Raw genomic sequence first — 8,409 nt, forward strand, 5'->3', positions numbered from 1 at the left:
CACTCACACACATAATGCCAAGGTAAATTAAACTGCCTGATCTCCACAACCTCCTTTTCTAGGGTTTAGTGTAAAACTTATTTAAAAGCCAGTAACACTGTTGATTTTTTAAAATTTCTTTGATTCTTTTCTTCGCCTTGGCCTGTAATTATTTTTCTATCTCCATCAGCTTTCCCAAAGAATGTGTTATGGATTGCATAAAGACAGGAACTACAGCCAGTTTCGAGTTATTTGTATAAATAGTAAAACAATTGACTGGGAGGACTTTAACAGCATAGCTTAAAATAACATTTTGGAATTGTCTTAGTGTATGAATTGTGCCTCTTCTCTCTGTTCTGTTATGAAAGGAGATAGTCAACAATGAGCCAGTTTGATTTTGTCAAATTGGCATTATAAGGTATTATTGTTATGATGGTACTTTTTACTGCCAACCTTAATTTGTGTAGAGAAAAGAATTAGTGGTCCATGTTATTTGTGCTCCCTTAAGAGAAGAGAATAAAACTGCTAGCAGTTCATGTTACCTGCCATATACACCAAAGCTCACAAATGAGTTTTATTCAACTTTTATTTAACAAATATTTATTGAATGCTTTCTATGTGCCAGATGTTGGTCTGGGAAATTGGGATACCTCACTGAACAGTACATAGATGGCCCTGATATCCTGGAGCTTATATTTTGGGGATAGAAAAGAGCATGAATTGCAATTGTATGAAAATCACTTTTAATATCAACCAAGATTTGGAAAGGCAGGATACTTCTATATGTTTTGATCATTTATTGATGTGTCTGCTGTTTAACAAATCATCAGGGCTTTCTATTATTTAAAAAAAATAATTTTGGGGGGCCTTTGACACAAATAATCAGAGCATCCAAATTTATAATGATTAAGGTTATCAAGTAAATAAAAATGACGCTGGGTATACCTAGAGCAAGATCGAGTTTATAGCCTCAATCTCAGTGTCATCTTTCTGAGCTCCATATAGTCATGCTTCTCTCCTAAACTGCATTGAAAAAGTACATGATGATTAGGACCATCTGCCCTGACTACTAGAGATTGTTATTAGCATCATATGACAGAATGTCTAAGGCAGTACTTATAATGGATGAAGAACGAGGCATCTTGTGAAGCCTGCATTCAGTGGGCAGTCTCCATATATTTTGGATGAATGAATAAACCAGTGAAGAAAAACAAATGTTCAGCACTATTTGTACCATTCATGGTTGACCTACCTGTTGAACGTCTGGTCTTTCAGTCCAAGCTTAGTTTTAAAACTAAAAATGTCAATTCCTCACTCCAGGACTGCACAGAGTACATTTTTTTACACACTCTAGATTCACCTAAGTGTTTTTGGTGGATGTGTCTTGTTGAAATAAACAAACAAAAACCCTATGTGCATTAATAATGATTAACATATTGGTTATTAAATTATGATAATCAGCTTGCTCTTTGAGTACTGTTAGTTCTTCAAAGAGGCTTAGCTTGTATATTTCAGAGTTAGCATAAGTATCCTGTCATATGATATATTTAGAATAAACGAGTACTTAGCAGCTGCTGAAGAATTAAGATGTAACAAAATCTCCATGAGTCTTAGCACAAATTTAATTTTTCTTCAAATATTGTGGTTTTATTTTATATCTACAATTACTTATCTCCTTATCAAGCTTAATATTTTACTTTTTGTCTGATAGAGTGAAGAATAACTGAAACTAAAGGTTGCAAAACAAGTAATTTCTCTGACCAAGATTGCAAATATCAAAGTCCTGGCAACAGGGGGTGGAAAATGGAAGACGGAAAATCTGTATTTGGTTGCACTGTCACTTGGCTTCAGCCTAAATCTCAGTTATGTGATCAACCACGCATGTGAACAAAGAAGACATTCTCACAGGAGAGGAGGGATTTCTGATGGAAATCACAAAGAAAAAAGAATATAGTTTGAAAAAAAAAAAAAAGCAAGAAGATGGGTGTCAGGGCCTTGTGGGTTTTGCTAAACGGGTAGACGCCCCCATCCTCTTTGCAGCAATTCTTTTCTCCTTAATCTCTAACTTTCTTTTTCAGAATGCATTAAACCCAATCCAGAATCTCTTGTAAAGGAAAGTTTTGTATATTTTTGATGTCTGTGGGAAAGAAGTGCCCCTGCAGAGGCTGTATTTAAGAAGATATTTTAGAAGCATTTTCTCGAGGGGAGAAATGGTTTTTATTTAAGAGGAAGACTTTGCCATTAGTTTGTTAGCATGAAATTGCAGAACTATGTATTAGATGATTTTCTCATTTCTCACAGTTTAATGTGTCTCTACACAAATTGGCTATCCAACTCTCTCTCCAGCCAAAGAACATGGCATCTTCAAAAGAAGTATCATGGATATGAACGGTAGCAGGTTGGTCGTTTGCCTTTAGCTACTCTTATGAAGAAATTAGGGAAATATTTTTACAGGTAAAAATATTAAAAACAATGAAAAAGATGAGGTGATAGTCAATTGAATCAATAACATTATGTCAACATATTCAATTTACATTTACTATGGAAAAAATACACAAAAATGTGGAAAAACAAAATACCACAGCCCACCCAGAAAGAAAAAAAGTTTGTTTACTAGACAACACAGTCAATGTTTATTCTACTTGTAGTTGGAGAAAACACAATTAACTCTCTGAAATTTTGTGAATCACTGTGCTATATAAGGCATGTTAATAGATCCTCATTCAACAAATACACTCAGCACTGAAGGGCTGATTTAACTCATTTGCATCATGAACTAAATAGAATTACAGGTCTTGAGAACCTTCATATTTAAAATGTAATGCTCACACGGTTAGCTCTTCTTTCCTTTTTCTCTTATATTTACACTAAACACATTCACTTCCATCACGGTCATTAAAACTTAGGTAAGTAGTTGAAAATGTGAAGAACATAAAATAAAATAATTAAAATTTGTTTAATCCAATAATCAAAGATTTTTTTATAACTTTTTATATATTTACTGTGTTGGGTAAAGTAGAAGAAAGTCAAATGACTAATTCAAGATTTAACCCTTTCCATGTGAGTTAGGGATTGGGAGTGGAGGCAGTCAGTGAGGGAATAGAAAGGAGAAGGGAAAGGAAATGCTTTTTACTGTTTTATTCAGACACCTACACAAGCACAAAGAGTTCTCTATACTCATATAAATTGCTCCATGCAGCACGCTAAACACACTGCTTGATTGCAAAATAATAACTTCCCATTTTAGATTTTAAGGATAAACAAAAGCAAAAACAAAATCTTTTAGGAAACATTAGTGTTTAATATGATTTCTTGTTCTTTAGTTTTTTTGAGTTGTGCTACCATGCTGTAAAACGTATTGAGAGTCTATCCACTTCCTGCCTCAAATTAGAACACACTAACTACCCAGTCACAAAAGAATTAATTGTATCTGAATTGACTTAAAGGTTAACTTTTCAGTACTGTCTATCTTACCTTACAAATTTTAATGAAGGCTTTTCTGATATACGTCGTAACATCAGTGTAGTGATAATTATTAATGTTAGCAACTCAATGCAAAAATCTTTAAAAAGAGTCACCCAATAGGAATTTTAATGTGAATATTTTCTATTATTTTTCTAGTGAAATTGCCTTCACCCTCCAAGATATTCCAAACTAAGTTGGCATGTCACTTATCATAAATAAAAACATGAAAATATCTGTGTCCTGAGAAAAAGAAACATATAATAAATGTCATTGATAAATTATATTTTGATCCAAATTTCTTCAAACAATAATGTCAAAAGTAAATATTTCTAAACTATATTACTGAGAATTGAGCCTTTATCCCAGCATTTCTGTCTAAATCTATCAGGGGTGGATAACCATTTCTTTACTGCCACTGAATATCTTATGAGGTTTTTCATCAATTCCATTGGTGTTTATACTGAAAATCCTGCCACATGTTCCTGTTAACCCTTTTATGAGGATGATAATGACATAAGGACTAACATATGGAATGTGTAGTTTGTGCCATTACAAGCACCTTACGTATATTAGATAACCTAGATCTTCTACTTTAACAGAAACTGAAGAGACGAGTAAAACTCTTATTGGTCCTTTAAAATGTAAATAAATAAAATTATCATTTTTGTAGTGAAAACATTTGGAATTATTTTCATGTTTCATCTTAATATAAAATATGTATTGGTTTTATTTGACTTTTAAAGGTAATAACATATAAGTGTGTAATAGGCAAATATACATCCATGTAAAATTTTATAAACATGAAAATTTATCAAGGCAAGAGTTTTATTGACCAATAAAGATTGTTTGTGCATTGTGATTGTGTTTCATAAGATATTTTAAAATGTAGCCATTTAATTGACCTTTAGTCAGTTTGCATACACGGCTTATTAATGACTCTTATTCAACCAACTAATCATCCTTTCAAATGAGATCAACACATTTTCACATTTTTATTGAACTCAGGTTTACAAAATCTCCCCACTACTTAGCAGCAAGATAATTATAAATTATGTTAGCTAAAAGCTGACAGTAGTTTATTATTTCAGTAAAGGGATGCCCAGAGTCAAAAGAGAAACCCAAATAGATTAACAGTGAGAATTATCTAGCTGTTCTAATACAGTACCGGAAAACAGGCATTACACTGTGGGTGCCAATATCATTGACAAGGATGGCGAAGAAATTGATGCTGATTAATTTTTTCTCAATTATATTTTTCTTATCTTCATTATTAGGAATAAAAAATAGAACGTTTTCTTGTTTTCCAGCAGGAGCATTTTTTTGTTTATGTAGTCATTTAACAATATATAAAGCTACTATGATACTCCACAGCTAAAAAGACTAAAGAGACTGCTAATTCTAATAAAAAATCATTCCAATTTTATAATTACAAAGCAAGTCATAAGTAATTGAGTCAACAAAACTTAACGGCATTTTAAGTAATTAGATCTGATCATCAGAGCAAAAACATTTTAACAACAGAAGCTTGTTTCCTAGGAAAACTTAATATTGTCTCACCTAGGACAAATGTTTTAAAATATTTTTAACATATGCCCTATAAGGTTCAAAGACAGAATTTTCTATCATCAATCATTCTCTTGGCTAATAATGAGCGAATCTTAACCATAAAATATAGATCAGATTTGCTGCCCTCACATTAAGAGTTTCAGGTTCTCCTCCTGCACTGATCACAGTATTGCCAAGCCTAAAGGAGAGGTCTTAGAAGACAAGAACAAGGATCCATTAATCATGAATCATTATATTTTGTCAGTTGGCAAAGGAATACTTTGCTCATTTATCCTTTGAATGAAATTAGCTCTGGCTCAGACCCTTGTGGAAGGAAATTTTAAATTGTCTTGGCATCTTCTTATAGCAGTTTGTGTATGTGCCATAAAATGGCAGATGGGGTTTATTAATGGCAGATGAGTTTAGTTTGCAAGTTTTTTTTAAAAAATTTTCTATTTGATAATTTTAATATTGAAGCTCAGATATGACTCATGTATTATTGCTGTTCATCTATAAATATATGTTTTATCTAATTAATGAAAGGAAAAAGAGAAATCTGGTAATGTTTATGTTTCCAAATATGAGCAAGCTCTTTCTTCTCTGTGTTATAGACAAAACGGGCACATATTTCCTTAGGTGTAAGTATCCTAGTGGAAACAAATCATCAAAATTGTTGAAAATATTCACAAAAAGTATGTGAAGATGATAATTTACTCATAAACAGCGCTAAGCCATTGATAAAATTATATGAAAATTATAGCCACATGAATTTATGTTTAACAGACATTTGAGTGAGTTTTGAAAAACTATGTTCTGTCATGAATAAATTTGACATAAGTTTTACTGCCTTTACACAACTCTAAATAGGGACAATTTGTGCATTTTTACTATTAAACACTAAAAATTAAGCTGTATAACTGAAATAATGGAGTATCCTATAGGTGTATTAATCAGCAGTTTAGTCTCACCTTATTGACTGTGCTTTTACAGTGGGGTAGATAGAAACATGAATCTACTGGATGAGGGTTTGACTGGCAGCAATCTAATGCCAAACAGGAGGTATCTCCTCAAATACATACCTAATTTCACAGAAGTGGCACAAGTGCTAGAAGAAATACACATATAAAAGTGTTTTATAATCTATAGAGAACTGTAGGAATGCGATCTATTATTCAACCTAAAATCAACAGATGTAAGGACTTTACAAATTATTACTAAAAATGTTTATACTGAGTGTCCATATGCTGGACTTGGTGGAAGCCAATGGTGAAAATTTCATTTCAACAATTTAAAATATAGTTTTGACTTGCTTTGAAGACGATTCAAGTATGTTAAGAATTATAAGCTACATACTTAAAAATAGTTCAGAGCAAAGTAAAAAGGAAATGGTATTTACAATAACTCTTAATCAGAGAAAATCTGTGACTGAATGCATTTACCTAATAAGCAAGTGAAGCCTCAGCAAAAGGGTAAAATAATAAGCCATTCATTTTCCTAAGGTGCCTTGAAATAGGAATGAGTGTCTATTATAAGATATCATTTAGATATTTTAAGGGAGATACTTGTTTTTACAACTTACATCTTAACATCAACCAGCCAATTATATCGGCTATGTTCTTAGTTCATCAAACACATTTTTACTGTGTATACTTAGTACCTATCTTTATTTTAATGTAATGGAAATAGTTAAGCTTAAATTTGATAGCAGCCTTAAGCAACAAAAAAGTGACATATCAAGGTAAGAGTTAAAATGTTAAAACAAATTTAAGTACAATTCTGTAGATATTATTGAATATTGATTAAAAGCCAATCATTTCCCATCATGACGCACAGAAAGCTACTTAACAATTTAAACCAAGATCCAAATGCATACAAGTTTCTTTTATGTGTTTTTCCTGGTCATCCTAATGTTGGATTCAGAATCAATCTGTCCATACTGCCACCAATTACTTTTTATGGATATAATATAACATTTTCTAGTATCTGGAGAAGAATAAGACATATTTTATATTTATGAAGGATATGGTTCCACTATTAGGGAAGATTTTGCTTCTGTTTCGTAAATCATTATTGAATCATAACGTAACTGGGCACCTAGGCAGACCTATAAAGTATGTGTTCTGATTCTTGTTACCACTATGTATACTTCTAAAGTACTACTTCTTGTGTGTAAAGGACGTTGTTTATCTCCACAGAAACACAAAAGGTCAGCATCCAGCCATTAATTTTCTCTAGGTTTAAGATGGTGAAGAAATACGTATCACACTTTGGCTGCCAAAAGATAATGGAATCCCCTGAAATCTCATTTCCTACAAATGTAATGATAGTCTTCTTAAAGTGAAATAGCAGAAAAGGAAGTGCAATGTTGCTGAAAAACTAGTATTGTAAATAGATATCACTACACATTACTATTTATGTCAATATTTCACAGAAGGAATAAATTTCTTTTACATTTGGGACCTGATTTAGGATTACACAAATGATAAAATTATTTTCCTCTCCATATTGGAGGCTATGCATATTTTCCCCTGAATAATTTTCTTTTTTCCTGCCTTTAAATAACATAACTCTGACTTCCAATCCTCCTTTGCTCCTCTTCCACAAAATCTTGGGATGCTGGATTGATACAGGGATATAAACATAGGGTCCCAGACAGACCAGTACAAGTGAAGCCCAGAATTTTTACAGGAGTGAAAATAATAACAAATACATACTTATTATATGCCAGGATCTGACCTATTTTCCACGCATTCAATTTTTTAATCCTCGTGATAATTCCACAAGGTATTAGGAAAATGATATGATCTTCCCATTTGAGGTCGAAATCTAAACAAATTGTAAACCCTTTGCTTCCTGGGGCCCTGCAGGAAGGTCTCAGGCCCTGTCTGAGAATGGTACCCACACAGAGGAAAGCTGAACTGAGTCTTGAAAAGAGACTATGTTTTAATGATATTGTTTGATCTCCTGGATCCAAATGTGACAGAAGTCAGCCAATTCAAAAAGTAAAATGAAGCAATAATGATGTTCTAGGTATTACACAGAACAACTTTGTGTATCAAATGCCACAATGAATGCAAAACTTCACATCGATACTTCTTATAATTAGAGTCACTATACAAAATACTGAAAACTAAGCACTATTTTTTCTAATCATATTCAAAACTTAATGAAGATCCAAACATTTAATTAAAAAAATGAAACTATTGGTTGGCAGAATTCCCTGTTTGTGCAGGATTTTATGGCAGGCACAAAGTCTCCCTGAGGCCCTTCAAATCACACCAGGTTCATATTGAGCACACAGGTATTTGGTACCTGCTATGGGGAAATTACTACAGAAAAGAGAGATGGCGATGCCATAAACCTACAGGGGCCCGCTGGTGTGCAAATGAGTGAATTAAACCACGTTTTGAAAGCTCAGTT

This window comes from Colobus angolensis, unplaced genomic scaffold (assembly GCF_000951035.1).
Source record: "Colobus angolensis palliatus isolate OR3802 unplaced genomic scaffold, Cang.pa_1.0 Scaffold73, whole genome shotgun sequence".
NCBI lineage: Eukaryota > Metazoa > Chordata > Mammalia > Primates > Cercopithecidae > Colobus > Colobus angolensis.